Consider the following 14,602-nt stretch of genomic DNA (forward strand, 5'->3'; position numbering starts at 1 on the left):
GTTCTATACATGTTTAACATAACTTCCCTGCTTTTCAATTCTATCCCTCTGGAAATGAACCCGATTGCTTGGTTTGCCCTTTTTTTATGGCCTTATTAACCTGTGTTGCTACTTTTAGTGATTTGTATATCTGTATGCCGAGATCCCTTTGTTCCACTACCCCATTTAGACTCTTAATATCCAAGCAATATGTGGCCTCCTTATTCTTACCAAAATGCACCACCTCACACTTTTATATGTATTGAAATTCATTTGGCAATTACATGCCCATTCTGCAAGTTTATTAATGTCTTTCTGTATTTTGTTGCAGTCCTCCTCAGTATTAACTACAACCCCCCACCCCCCCCCCCCAAATTTGGTGTCGTCCGCAAATTTTAAAATTGTACTTCCGATTGCTGAGTCCAAATTGTTGATGTAAATTGTGAACAACAGTGATCTCAGCACCGATCCTCGTCGAACACCACTTCCCAACTTTTGCCAATCTGAGTAATTATCTTTAACCTCTATCTCTGTTTTCTGTTATGTAGTCAGCTTGCTATCCATTCTGCTATCTGTCTCTTGACTCCACGTGCTCTGACCTTAGTCACGAGTCTCCAATGCGTTACCTTATCGAAAGCCTTTTGAAAATCCAAATATATTACATCTACTACCCTTGTCTATTCTTATTGAATTCTTTGAAGAAGTAACAAAGGTTGGTCAAGCATGACCTTCCCTTTTGAAATCTGTGCTGACTATTCTTTATTATATTTTCAGTTTCTCGATGTTTCTGTATCACATCTTTGAGTAAGGATTCCATTATCTTTCCTCCCACTGATGTTAAGCTAACTGGTCCCTGGACTTGTGTTATCTCCCTTTAAATATAGGAATCACATTAGTTGTCTGCCAGTCCTCTGGCACTATTCCCTTTTCTAATGTTTTTTATATATATGTAATAGTGCCTCTGCTGTCTCTTCCCTAACTTCTTTTAATATGTGGATGCAATCCATCAGTACATACCACCTGGTGCAGCTACACGCTGAAGTATTGGTGGAACTGGCAGTTTTGTTAATTTCAGATAAAATGATAGACCTGGCTTTTTGACTGCTTTTTGTGTCTGTCCTTTCACCACTAAGAATCCAATGTTCTAACCCACAAATCAATGCCTCGTTTTTACCAGTACATCTTTGAATGCATACTTGTCAGATAGTTATTGCTGTCCCTTGGCCATGGTGATTTTTTGTGTTCTGAAAGCCATTGCAGATGTCTGTGTGATAACACTTGAATGCCTGAATTTTCATGTGCACAGCATACCAACATAGGAAGTGTACTTAAAACAGCTACTGTAAATTACATGGAATGTACAACACAGAAACAGCCCATTTAGCCCAGTAGGTCCATGCTGGTGTTTATGCTCTACACAAGCATCCTCCCTCCCTAGCTCATCTAACCCTATCAGCAAATCCTTCTGTTACTTGCTTTGTCATGTGTTTATCTAGCTTCCCCTTAAATGCATCTATGCTAGTCGCCTCAACTACTCCTCGTGGTAGTGAGTTTCACATTCCAACCACTCTCTGGGTAAAGAAGTGTCTCCTGAATTCCCTATTGGATTTATTAGTGACTATCTTATATTTATGGCCCTTAGTTCTGGTCTCCACTGCAAGTGGCAACATCTTCTCTATATATACCCGAACAAATCCTTTCATAATCATAAAGACCTCTATCAGGTCACCCCTCAGTCTTCGCTTTTCTGGAGAAAAGAGCTCCAGCTTGCTCAATCTTGATAGGTATAACCTCTCAGCTCTGGTATCGTCCTAGTAAATCTTTTTTGTAGCTTCTCCAGTTCCTCTATATTTTTATAATGTGGAGACCAGAACTGTTCACAGTACTCTAAGTGTGGTCTAACTAAGGATCTATACAAGTTTGACATAACTTCTCTATTTTTCATTTCTCTAGAAAAGAGAAGACTGAGTGGTGACCTGATAGAGGTCTTTAAGATTATGAAAGATTTTGATAGGGTAAACTTAGCCTGTGTTGCTACTTTTAGTGACTTGTGTATCTGTACTCCCAGATCCCTCTGCTCCTCTACCCCATTTAGACTCTTATTATCTAAGCAGTATGTGCCCCTCCCTTTATTCTTCCTACCAAAAAGTAATTCCTCACACTTATCTATTATTAATTTGCCAGTTACAAGCCCATTCTGCAAGTTCATTAATGTCTTCCTGTATTTTATTGCAATCCTCAGTATTAACTATATCCTCCAATTTGGTGTCATTGGCAAATTTTGAGATTGTACTTCCGATTCCAGAGTCCAAATCGTTTATGTAAATAGGGTGAACACCAGTGGTCCCAGCACTGATCCTCGTTAAACATCCCATCCCACCTTTTGCCAGTCTGAGTAACTATCTTTGACGCCTACTCTCTGTTTTCTGTTTTGTAGTCAGCTTGCTAGCCATTCTGGTTCTTGTCCCCGACTCCATATGCTCTGACCTTAGTCGTGAGTCTACTATGCAGTACCTTATGGAAGGCCTTTTGAAAATCCAAATAAATTACATCCACTACATTACCCTTGCCTACCATTTCTGTTACTTCTACAAAGAATTCAATAAGGTTGGTCAAGCATAACCTTCCTTTTTGAAATCCATGCTGTCGTCTTTATTGGGCTGGAACTTGCTCCGACCGGCGTGGCAAGGCTGTCTGCACATCCTGCGGACAAAGACAACAAAAAAACTTACCTCTTCTCCGACGTCCACTTGCTCCTTTTTCAGTTTTTTTTTCAGTTCAGCGCTGTGATTTCAGCGCATCTCCCTTTGTATTGAAAGAGACTGTGGGAATGGAAACCATGCCCACAGAATCTGTCAAGAAGAGAAGTCACGCCCACAAGCAGGCAAGTACAAATCATTCATTTAAAGTAAACTTCTGTACGTTAGTTTAAATAAAAATTTAACATATCTTATAAAAAGCTAAGCAAGTGATTTAATGAAACGTACAGAAATTAGAAATTAAAACTTAAAAAAAGGGAAATATCAGATAAGGCCCATTATTGGGCGCGAAAAGCGTGAACCACTATTAACCTGCGCCCAGTGGCCCCTGGACAGGCTGGACGAGAACTTCACCCGGCCTCAGTACTCGCCTTTAAGCAACGTTGAAATCTCGGCCTTCCACGAACTTGCACAATCGATTTGCCAGCGGAGAGACAAGACGCCATTCAGTGACGGCGTCTATGGGTGATCAATTTCTGGGCCAATATATTTTCAGTTTCTGGATGTTTTTCTGTTATATCTTTGAGTAAGGATTCCATTCTTTTCTACCACCAACGTTAATTCTATAGTTTCCTGGACTTGTGATTCCTATATTTAAAAAGAGAGAAAGAACATTAGCTGTCTGCCAGTCCTCTGGCACTATTCCCTTTTCTAATAAATGTTTACATATATGTAATAGTGCCTCTGCTATCTCTTCCCTAACTTCTTTTAATTTGCGTGGATGCAATCCATCGGACCAGAGGTTTTATCCTCTCTAAATTTGATTAGTTTATCAATTATCCCCCCCCCCCTTTCTATCTTAAATGTCTTTATATCTTATTTGATCTCTTCTAAGGTCATACCCACTATGTTAGTCTCCCTTGTAAATACTGAGGCAAAGTAATTATTTAATATTTCTGCCATTTCGCTGTCATTACCTGTGGGTTTATCGTGTGTATCCCTTAGTGGCCCTTTCCCTATCCTGATTTTTCTTTTGTTATTTATGTGTCTGTAAAAGACTTTACTATTTTTATATTCCTTGATGATTTAATTTTGTAATAGTGATTGAAGGTGCTGATTTTAATTTAGTATGTGGGTATGCTGAATTTTTGACAAAACAAATTAAAAATGCAGTTAAATTTTCTATCTACATTCAAATTCATGCAAGTAGGTGTTGTTCCTCAGTCTGCTTGCAGTAAAGGGGATGTGATTCCATGTACTGGGGTTTGTCACTCCTCCTTCAGAAGTATAGTATAACTCTGGCAAGGACCCCTCTATTAAGTTTAATATTTTAATTGTGTTTTTACATTGGGTTGCCTGAAGCCTAATGTTAGAGAATATGGAACAGGCTGAAAGGGCCACAGCCAAGATTGCTGTTGGTGTGTTGTAAATGTAGCCTGCGCATGTCTCTAGCATGAATGACTAATTATTAAAGGCAATTTTTTTTGTGTTTGAGTGAAGGCTTAATTTTTAACTATTTCTGCCTTTGTTTAGAGGTGATTTTTATCTTTTCTATTTGCCCTTGTCCTACAGTTGCTTTAATTATTGTTACTTTTACATAATTAGTTCACTACATACAAATACTTTCATTCGTAGATGTCAAGATCAGCGAAGCAAAAAACATCCTGATATGTGCAGATTGGAGTAGTGGTCAGTGCAGCCAGTCATGATGAAAGGTTATTAAAAACTGATCAGGAATAATTTTATGCAATTAAGTTATTAATTGTTTTAAAGCATTTAGCACTATGTTCATTTTTCACCATGAATAAGAATATTGTAATAACTAATGTAAAAAATGTAAGATTTATATGCAAATACTGCAAAGCTAACATATCTAGTAATATACTATCAGTAATGTAAAAAGTTACTGATGTATGTTGCTGTACAGGAAACGCTTGGAATTTACTCTTATCAGAGAAACACTTTTTCTTACCTGTGGAGAGAAATTTCTGAGATGCAATTTTTTCCCTCACTTACACAAATGATTAAAATGTATTTTTATTTGGTCAGATCTATCTCCATCTGCTTATCCATCTCTGTAACACAAAATTTAAAGGATTAAAGCAATCCAAAATTAAGTTAAATTCAGATAGATACTGTGAAGGGGGTTCTGTGGAATGTGATATTGAGGCAACAGTGAGATAGACATTGAGGCAACAGTGATGTAGAAATGATCTGTATGGCTTAGCTTACTGAGAAAACGTATTGCCTGATATAGTACTGAGTCATGCAGGAAAAGGATGCTTCCAAGCTTGACGCTGATTTCAGCTAGCACTGCAGATGGGTGCCACAATTGGCCTTCGAGAGAGAAAAATCGGCTTTGAGCACTATCCAGTGACCTCTGCTGAAAAGTGCATGTGTGACTTGTTTAATAACATCAGAAAAAGAGCACAGCAGTGAGTGAGGCCTTTTTATGGTTTTATTCAATGAAGAGAAGAGCAGAGTCGATGATTGTGGCGGGGGGAGGCAGGGAGCAGAGCACAGTGAGGGGTGGAATCAATTCCGAGCACAACAGGAGATACCAGGAAATAGAGCAGAGTGGGAGAACCAGGAATTTAAAATTATTGGACTTCAAGGTGCAGCAGCTTACCTATTTAACAACAGTGGGAGAAAGGCAAACTGTGATAGCAGATGTACTGAGAAAAATTTCCCATGGCCCCATAAATGTACTGACCCTACTCCCTTAAGTGTTTTGGATCCATTTCTATATGTAGATTGAGCACTGTCCACATATGGCTGCTCAATGATCTCATCAGCTGTAGAGAGTAGGGGAACTCATGATGGAGTAACTCCAGATATGAACTGATTAGATATTGGCTGTTGAGTAACCTCCAATCCCTCTGTAATTGATCTGGATGATTTGTTCATGAATCCTGAGCTTGAGGAATGGGAGATGTAGCTGCAGGGGAATTAGTAAGATGGAGGTGGCAGCAGCAGCAGCATTAGGGACAGCTCCATATACTCTTCCATTAATGAAAAGAAATTAGCTAAAACTTCAGGGTAATTTTCAACTTGTTTTGGGGAGTGGAACACTGTTGGTAGTGGGTCGACTGCCCATCATACCCCCCTGATTTTCCTATCCATTGACTTCGATCCGATTACTGGCGGGTGGCCGATCCAATTACTGGCAGTTTGCTGCTCCTGCTGAACTTGAAAATGACTCCCCCACCCTGTTTCGAAATGTTGTGTTTAGTTTTCATTCAATCACATCAGGATGCCTCTTTGAACTTCTATGATGACATCAATTATACATCCTGGAAATTAGGAATTTTAAGGGGTGATCCACTTGAGGCGTATTTTTCCCGTCCAATTTCATGTTGTAAAAACTGAATCTATCCTTCTTGGACCTTGTAAACTGTGCTTTGCATCTGCATCTAATTCCATCAACCTCTCTGACTATCAGCTTAGTTTGAGCCCAGTGTGTGGCCATCATAAAATCACAAGATACTGATGAATAAAGGCGGCCATTGGGCCCCTAATAAGTAATACATCCATCTGAAACAACTTCGCCCATTGCTGCATCTCATTGTTTCTTATACGCATCCAGGATTTTTGGCTCCACCAGTCTACCCACAAGTCCATTCCAAGTGCTGCTCATTCTCTGCGTGATGAACAACCTCGCAATATCAGTCCAAAAGCTATATTTTACGAGTTTGAACCTGTGTCCACTTATCCTACTCCACTGTTTAACTTGAAGTAATATTCCACATTAACCTTTTCTATATTATTAGACAAATTTATTAGTTTTTTGAGAATGTAACTAGCAGGGTAGATAATGGGGAACCAGTGGATGTAGTATTTTTGGATTTTCAAAAGGCATTTGATAAGGTGCCACATAAAAGGTTGTTACACACGATAAGGGCTCATGGGGTTGGGGGTAACATATTAGCATGGATAGAGGATTGGTTAAAGGACAGTAAACAGAATAGGGATAAACGGATCATTTTCAGGTTGGCAGGCTGTAACGAGTTGGGTACCGCAAGGATCGGTGCTTGGGCCTCAGCTATTTACAATCTATATTAATGACTTGGATGAAGGGGCCGAGTGTAATGTATCCAAGTTTGCTGACTATACAAAATTAGGTGGAAAGTAAGCTGTGAGGAGGACACAGAGTCTGCAAAGGGATATAGACAGGTTAAGTGAGTGGGCAAGATGGTGGCAGATGGAGTATAATGTGGGGAAATGTGAGGTTATTTACTTTGGTAGGAAGAATAAAAAAACAGAATATTTTTTAAATGATGAGAAACTATTAAATGTTGGTGTCCAGAGAGAGTTGAGTGTCCTGGTATAAGAAGCACAAAAAGTTAGCATGCAAGTACAGCAGGCAATTAGGAAAGCAAATGGCATGTTGTCCTTTATTGTAAGGGGGTTGGAGCACATGAGTAAGGTAGTCTTACTACAATTGTACAGGGTTTTGGTGCGACCTCATCTGGAGTACTGCGTACAGTTTTGGCCTCCTTATCTAAGGAAAGATATACTTTCCTTAGAGGCAGTGCAATGAAGATTTGCTAGATTAATTCCTATGAAGAGAGGTTGAGTAGAATGGGCCTATACACTCTGGAGTTTAGAAGAATGAGAGGTGATCTCATTGAAACATTTAAGATTCTGAGGGGCTTGACAGGGTAGATGCTGAGAGGTTGTTTCCCCTGGCTGGAGAGTCTAGAACTAGAGGGCATAGTCACAGGATAAGGGGTCGGTCATTTATGACTGAGATGAGGAGGAATTTCTTCACTTAGAGGGTGGTGAATCTTTGGAATTCTCTAACCCCGGAGGCTGTGGGTGCTGAGTCGTTGGGTATATTCAAGGCTTAGATAGATAGATTTTTGGACTCTAAGGGAATCAAGGGATATGGGGATTGGGCAGGAAATTGGAGTTGAGGTTGAAGATCCGCCATGATCTGATTGAATGACAGAGCAGGCTCAAGGGGCCGTATGGCCTACTGCTGCTCCTATTTCTTATGTTCTTATACCATTTACTATTTTTCCTGTAGGACGACCTGTCAGATGTCTCTCTTCCAGGCTGAAAAGTCCAACTCTCTGTAGTCTTTCCTTATAACTCCTAATCCTGACCTTAGGGATCAGCCCTGTGGCTCTTCTCCTAATCCTGACCTTAGGGATCAGCCCTGTGGCTCTTCTCTATGTTGCCTCCAGCGCTTGAGTGTCTTCCTTGTTTGTTATCGATCAGAACTGAACTCGGCACTCAAGGTGTGGTACAACTAGAACACTGCACACTTTGATCATGACTTCCTCTGACTTGTACGCTATTTGGATATGAAGTTCTACATTCTTTTCCTTTCATTGATTGCTGCTCTGCATTGGTTGGACATGTTGAATCTACTAAGACTCCTAGGTCTCTTTGAACTTCATCTTTTGCTATTCTGGCGTTGTTCATGAATTATGTATTTTTCCTTATGTGCAATTCTTTACACTTGTATGCATTAAATCTCAACTGCCGTTGTTCTGATCACTCACATTTTGTTTAGCTATTCTGCAAGTTGAGTGGCATCCTTTGATTTCACTGCCCCTCCTAGTTTGGTATCTGCAAATTTGCATTGAGTTTCTGAATTCAAGTCACTGATGCAAATTAGAAACAGTAGTGGCCCCAACACTGAGCTCTGGGGCATAACACTTAGTATTTCCCCAACCCTGACACTACTCCTCTAACCAGCATCCATTGTTTTCCACCCATCAGCCAGTTTCTTATCCATACCAAAGGTGTGTCTGGAATCCCCACAGCCTTGATTTAATTATGATGTGGAGATGCCGGTGATGGACTGGGGTTGACAATTGTAAACAATTTTACAACACCAAGTTATAGTCCAGCAATTTTATTTTAAATCTCCGAAAGCTTGTGAATTTAAAATAAAATTGCTGGACTATAACTTGGTGTTGTAAAATTGTTTACAATTGATTTAATTAGTAAGCTTTTGTGTGGAACTTTCCAGAAGGCATTTGATAAATCCAAGTACACAGTCTCGAAGGGTTTACCAGTCAATTTGGTTAGTCACTTCTTCAAAGAAATCAAGGAGGTTGGTCAGGTAGGATCTAAAGCCATGTTGACTGCTCTTTACTAGGTGATTGTTGTACACATAATCCTCAAGTTTACTCTTTATAATTAATTCCATTATTTTATATTGAATTGAAATAAGACTAATGGGACTGCAGTTGCCTGTGTCCGTTTTGTCAGCCTCTTTGAATACGGACACTGTCTTCCCTTGTGAATCATTCAGAATATTTACTATCTTAAGGACTATCTTAGTGCCTCTGACCACCTTTTTAATTCTTTCAGTGTGATCCTATGTTCAACCCTGTGAGCCATTTCTCAATTCACCCTTCAGGATTTGTAAAGGTCATTTTTGCTCTTCACTCTTAATCTGTCTGTTAATTCGTTTAGGGTCTCACTTTAGTTTGAGCTTGTTGATCTGAGGTATGTACTTGACCTATATGTCTAACATTTATTCTTTTAAATGTATTCCATCTGTCTCTTACTGAAATATTGACGAACCATCCTCCTCCAATCCATTTGTTTCAATTTTTCACACTTTTTAAAATTTTGTCATTTTAGTTATCAACCTGGTTCCTGGTCCTTGGTATAATTGGATCCTAGATCAAGTTAAACTTTATCATTCTGTAGTCACTGTCCTCCAGGGGTGCAACGACTTCCATATCTTGTATGTTATCTCGTCCTTCATGAATACCAGGTCAAGATGAGCACAGCCTTTTGTAGCTTCCCTTATGCACCGAGTCATGAAGCAGTCATGGATTAAATTTACTAACTCTGGAAAACTCAAGTGGGTTGGAGTCAAATTTATATATGGTTGATTGAAGTTTTCCATTAAAATAACTTTCCTGTTCTCTCTCACCCTTCTTATCTCTTCATATAGCAAACTGACCTCCTCCTTGTGTTGACCTGGTAGTCAGTGGCAAACCATTAGTTTTAGCTTCGTTTTATTCACATTAGAGATTCCTAACCAGAGGCCTGAATGAAAATACTGTGCAGTCTTTCCAGCATTTTCCTCTTTTAAATTAACTCTTTCTCTGCTGTTTTTTTATGTTCTGTCTCAGATATATGATTTTTTCCACACCGTTCACCTGACGAAGGAGGAAGCCTCCGAAAGCTTGTGGAATTTAAAATAAATTTGTTGGACTATAACTTGGTGTTGTAAAATTGTTTACAGTTGTCAACCCCAGTCCATCACCGGCATCTCCACATCATCAGATATATGAGTAAGAGATTTAATTGTTTCCAATCACTCGGAATGTAAACGAGCAATGGAAAGTTTTGCTTGTTGCACCTCTTCCCTGCTTTCAAAAGCCTACTACAGACTTCAATTGTTATTTTCAGTTCTCCTCCTGACTTGCTGTTCATTTCCACTTATCCAATCTGTGGTGTGCTCTGGGAGATCTTTCAGATGCTAAGGCTGCTATATAATTGCCAGTTGTTTAAAATATTGAAAGGAACATGAGGAATGATGGACAAAGTTATGGTGGTGAAGAAGAAGCAGCTCTGAAGAAATTCCCAGTCTAAATCTTGTGATGAGCTAGATGTATTGAATCACCTTTTTTCACCCCCACCTTATGATATCCAATAAGCACATTAATAAGTGCACCTGACTGAGCAATGCATGAGTCACAATGTCACCTGTGTCTCACATTTGGTATGTCCTTTGGATAAATCTATGCCATGGGACCTTAATATGCTTTCAGTTTATACTACAACTGTCATTTGTTTTATTCAGCTGTTTTCTCATTTAGTTTAAATTTTTATATTGGTAATAAATCAGGGTTTACAATGCAGATTGATAAAGTTTGCTTATGCAGTTATGAAATGCTTAAAGTGGCTGCAGCCTGTTTTGACAGTTGAACAGATTGAATAATAAGTGTGAAGCATACTTTTTCCATTAACAGGAGAACAATCAGTATTGTTCCCAGACTCATGCTTTTGTTTGAGGTTTAAAGATCATTGTCTCCTTCCCATCCTCTTGGGAAGGGAAGATTTTTTTTTTACTTATGTTTTTGTAAAACCAAACTTGCGATTCTAAAAGGTATTTATTGGTAAGAATTCAACTTTTTTTGGTGGTTGGGGTGGGGGGGTGGTATTCATCTTTCAGAATCCTCTAGAAGAAAACTGCTGTGGAGGATGTGACCAGGGAGAATTTAGGGTGGCGCTGGCCCAGAGAAATATTTTTGTGTTTGTTTGAGACATTAGTTTATTTTTGATGTTATTGTGACTTGGGATAGAGATGGCTCAGGGTTGAAGGCCAGAGTCAAGAGAATGGAACTTTTGTTATCATAGCATCGCTGAATGACAGTGCTGTGTGTATGTGTAATCTTGTACATGGTATGTAGGAAGTGCCATAAAAATCATGTCCAATAAGCTTATAGACCCAGACTCTGGTATAAAATTAAAAATTTTCTAATGGGGTGAACAGAATACATTGCATGTTAAAGATTTGGAATGACAAATTATGATTCAATGTGAATGAATTTCTTATTGGATTGGAGTTAAGATTCTTTTCAAATTAAGTGTTTTCATGCTATTTTCTGTTCCTATGTATTTTCTCTTATTACTTTGCATGATTGCTGCAGAAATGTACTTAGTTTCCAACAGAGAAAAAACAGTTCGGGCGAACGTGGCAGTGAAGCAAAGATAGCAAGATATCTGAGCAGACCAAAGCAGCGGTCAGTTTCCAGTAATGCCACTATGGAAGATCAAAAGTTTAAAGATTTCTTTTAAATCACTGTCCTGATGTGTGTGGGGCAGGGGGGTGGTGGTTGGTGGAGGGATTGGGGAGAGCTTTGGCCCAGCAGGATTTTTCACAGTTAATCAGGGTCATAATTAGTAATAATGTTCTGTATCAGTGCTTTTAATTATTTAAAAGTATTCAAGAGTACATTAATTTTGGCTGTGAATAAAGATATTGGGGAAATCTAACATGGATTGAATGCAAAGTTTCTTACTATATTAAAGTGTGTTTTGTAATTAAGGACTGACTACAAATCTGACCAGGTTTTACCTCTGCTTTCCAAGTGTAGACCATTTTCACACAGAGAAGTGTTTGCTTTTTAGTCTTTGACACTCTATAACTTTGAGCCACGGTTAAACAGCTTAAAAATGTCAAGGTCTAAATCCAATGAGAATTATAGATGAGAATAAATAAAGTATTTGTGAATTTTGTTTTAAATTAGTAATAGGATTACATTTCCCTTCCAAATTAAATTTAGGAAAAAAACTATAACCTAGACACAGCAGCTGTTAATCGTGTTAGCAAAAATAAAAAAAACTTATCAACAAGACAGGATGTGGAAACTATCAGAATCTTAAAATATGCATCGTGATGTGCATAAGTCAAGGAGCAGTCTTTTTCAATTATAGCATCCTATATATTAAAGTGGAGATGTTTAATAGCAATCCACCATACGTGGTTGCGATTTCTGAATCAATTTTTCCTTTTGTAATGAGTGCCTTTGAAATTACATCTATCTTTCTATAGAAGCAATCTTTCTCCTGGATGATTGCTTTTAAAATATTGATATATCCCCTTCATGCTGTACTGCATTTCAGGCAATACCTGGCTATTGTAGACTTTGGACAGGTATCAGACCACAGCAGCAATGCCTATCCTTAAAACATATCAGGATAATATAGGACAGAGCTCTGAACTTATTTAACCATTACAAAGGCTACGTTTTGCCCTTTTTCATCTGATAAAATAGAGGCTGAGAACAAGGCTGTACTTGAAATGAAAGTATCAAATGTTTCCCATGATGACTTGTCTTGCCATAGAGTGGTTACAATATTCATTCCACAACCTTCCGCTTGTGGATTTGGGCCCCCAGGCTATTTGATTCTCAGATCTGCTTAGCATGTACTTCAGATATGTTTCTCTAGACAACTTGATGGGTCACCTCGCCTTAGAAGTATTAAAAAAAACCTACAAAAAAATCTAAAAACTCTCTGGCTGCAACAAAAACAGTTCCGACTGGCAATGTATGTGGCCTCTGATGTTCAATGTATGTGGAGTCAACTGTTTAACTGCCTTGCCTCTAGATAAAAGTGGCTTTATGAGCAGAAGAAAATTTTAAGGTGGAGAATGAAGGAGGGCAATAGTGAATTCCTACCCCTATGAGAACTTTAAGAATTTGGGGAGTTAGTAGTAGTAAGCATTGTTTGGTGATAGGGGGTCTGCAAAGCCAACATAAACTACAGACTCAGCCAGTTGGATAGATAGGCTGTTGAAGGTATATGCTTTGAAGGTACAAAAGCCAGAAATTTGCTGCAGGTATTCACCTAAATATTTTTGCATTTAACCTTAACAAAGCTATATGAAGGCCCAGATTTTCCTGGGGTCTTGCGCCATTAAGACGTAGGGGCCCTTGAATGGCGCAAAAGAAAAAGGACATTATGGAGTAAGTGACTTGCGTCATTAATTATGCTACTCAATATGTTCTTGGGACTTTTGCGCCACCCCGCCGTTTCCCTCTCTGAAAACAGTTAGGTAATTATTATAGCTCCACCCCCATTAAAATCAATGGCAGCCATAATTTTTCCTGTATTTAAGCCGATTTTCATACTGCAGGCACTTAAAAATAATGGCACTGGTGACCTGGCAGCAGCGTGGTTTGTTGCTCCAGGAACGGTTTCCTTTAAACATGTTTGCTTAGCTCCCTGCATTTCTTGCTTTTTCTTCCTTCTGAGGTGTTTTGAAAGATGTACAAGTAAAATTACACTGAAAACTCCAAATTGGCTGCTGAAATCTCTTAATTATTGCCTATCTTTTTAGTTTCATGCTTTATTAATTGCGGAACAGTATAAACTGATGGGACAACTTCTAACCGAGCCGGTGCACACAGACATAACGGGATGTTGGGGGTGGGGGCGGAAATAGATAACGGTGGGAAAGACTAGGTTGAAGAATGGTACATCTTTAAAACAAGAGGAATCAACTGGATAGATTACATGCACTGGACATGGGGAACGGAGAAATACAATTATTCTCTGTTCTTTTAAAAGTTGTTTAATTACTCCTGGAATATATATAGTGACCATGCGAAGAGAACATGTGTTCTGAAAACCCATAGGTTTGCAACGATATTCCTTTTGAGCTCAGCATGATGATGTCACCAAAAAAGCCCTCTCCTAGGACAGTGGTAACTGGTATAACTGGCAGTCAACTGGCCAATCATCAGACATAGAGAGCTGGGGAAGGGTTGGTGGTCAACTCTTTGACCAGCTGAAACAGTCTGCATTAATCAGGAATGGAAGTCAGACACCAAAGGTTAGAACTCCCTTTTTTTGACAGAACAAATGATTTGAATGTTTTATAATAGGCTGGATTCACTTCTTAAGTTTGGTGTTGACCAATTTCAGAAAAGTGTATTTAGCTTGCTGATGGGTATAGTGTGTTTTATTTTCTGTAATTCATGGAGCCTTGAAATAAATTGACATTTACTGAAAACTGTATTCTTTTCTACATATTATACGTAACGTAAGTTAGCTTATTGGTTTACAACTGGTCTTGTTCCACTAGCGTGTGTATCAGTCCGCCATTCGGAACATAGGAGAAACGCACACGCGCACACGTTCAAGGTTACAGTATCCAACTGACACAACGAGTTTCATTGGCGCAACCCCTGCGTCGCGTGGTCATGTGACTAGATATTGAGCAGTAAACGTAAATTCTTGATCATAAGCAATGCAGGATCCGGTTACCGGGAGAAACCGGTGGCGCTGAACCCAAGAGAACATTTAATGTAGACCCAAAACTTGTAACAAACAACTTCACAGGTGGTTGTAATGAAGAAATTACTGTAATGGTATGCTGCTTCACAATAAACAGCTGACATTGAAGTGCAAAATTGTAATAAAACCATTAGCACTTTCCA

The sequence above is a fragment of the Heptranchias perlo genome, chromosome 11 (assembly GCF_035084215.1).
Source record: "Heptranchias perlo isolate sHepPer1 chromosome 11, sHepPer1.hap1, whole genome shotgun sequence".
Taxonomy (NCBI): domain Eukaryota; kingdom Metazoa; phylum Chordata; class Chondrichthyes; order Hexanchiformes; family Hexanchidae; genus Heptranchias; species Heptranchias perlo.